The sequence below is a fragment of the Halyomorpha halys genome, unplaced genomic scaffold (genome assembly GCF_000696795.3).
Source record: "Halyomorpha halys isolate HHAL.00 unplaced genomic scaffold, Hhal_1.1 Scaffold1207.1, whole genome shotgun sequence".
NCBI classification, from domain to species: Eukaryota; Metazoa; Arthropoda; class Insecta; order Hemiptera; family Pentatomidae; genus Halyomorpha; species Halyomorpha halys.
In genome coordinates, this window is record NW_027105149.1 from 16,288 (window position 1) to 17,493 (window position 1,206).

Below are 1,206 nucleotides of genomic sequence, written 5' to 3' on the forward strand. Positions count from 1 at the left end.
TATATAACAAAGAATTATAAATGACCTATACTTAACAATAATATAACTAGAACGTTGCCTTCTGAATGTTGGATGGCTGTCCTGTCCTGCTTATATTGTTGGACTGAAGGTTTATCTCAATAGAGTTTTGTCTCAAACAGACTAACTTTGTTAATCATTAAAATGTCATGATCTAATGTCAACAGTACCCTGGGGAAACTTTAACCCTATCTTTGAGTGAAAGGTGAGAAATTAGTAAGCTACTAAATACTCTACCCTTTTTCAGGAAATCTTGTCCTTGCACACACAAAAAAAGTTGTTATTTCATCTCACTGATTAGTTACAACTGACCAAAGGCTAATAATTATGGAAGTAAAATGTTCGAATCCTAAATACTGAGGTTCTATTCCAATTGAGTTATAATCTGTTCATGTAGAATTGGGCATTACAAACCTCAAAAAAACATTTTAGCTTGATACCATCAAGTTAATAATTTAAACTCCTACTACTAAATTGCAAAACGACTTAAGTGGTAAAATCAGAGAAAGACTTACGAGTAAGCAGGGTATTTAAATGTAACTATTCATATATTTAAGGAATACATAATTGTATTCATTGTTACAAATAATGTATATAAATGTAAATACCTTTAAATTTGTTAGACTAATTTATTTTAAGTTAACTGCAAAACCTGAAGATATTAAAATAAAATTTAAAAATATGAATTTATGTGATTGATGAAAAACTTATATAGTATTCTAAATACCTGAACTTATTAAAGTAATATTTTATGTATTTATAATTTATAATATTTATATAAAATAGTATTGCTGCATAGTGTTATAATATATAAGAAATGGACAAGTATAGGCTGAACAAAAGGGAATTAGTTTTTAGCATATTGGATGGTACAAGGTGTCATTTACATTAACTAAGGTGCTTATATCTTGTAGCTTATTTGAGATAAATTAAAAAAATCATGATAAAATATTGTAAAACCTTGTAAATATTTTGATAATTGTAAATAAATAAACAACCGAATTTCCAATATTTTGATTCACCTTTATGTATAAATTATGTAATTTTGTTGAATAACCAAGAATACATTCACATTTGTTGTATTGAATTGTTTATAGAATAGAACTTTTCCAAATATCAAGTCTACTTTGTAAATTTATTATTTTCCAATTATAAATATAATTTTTTAAACATAGGGAAACGTCTGTT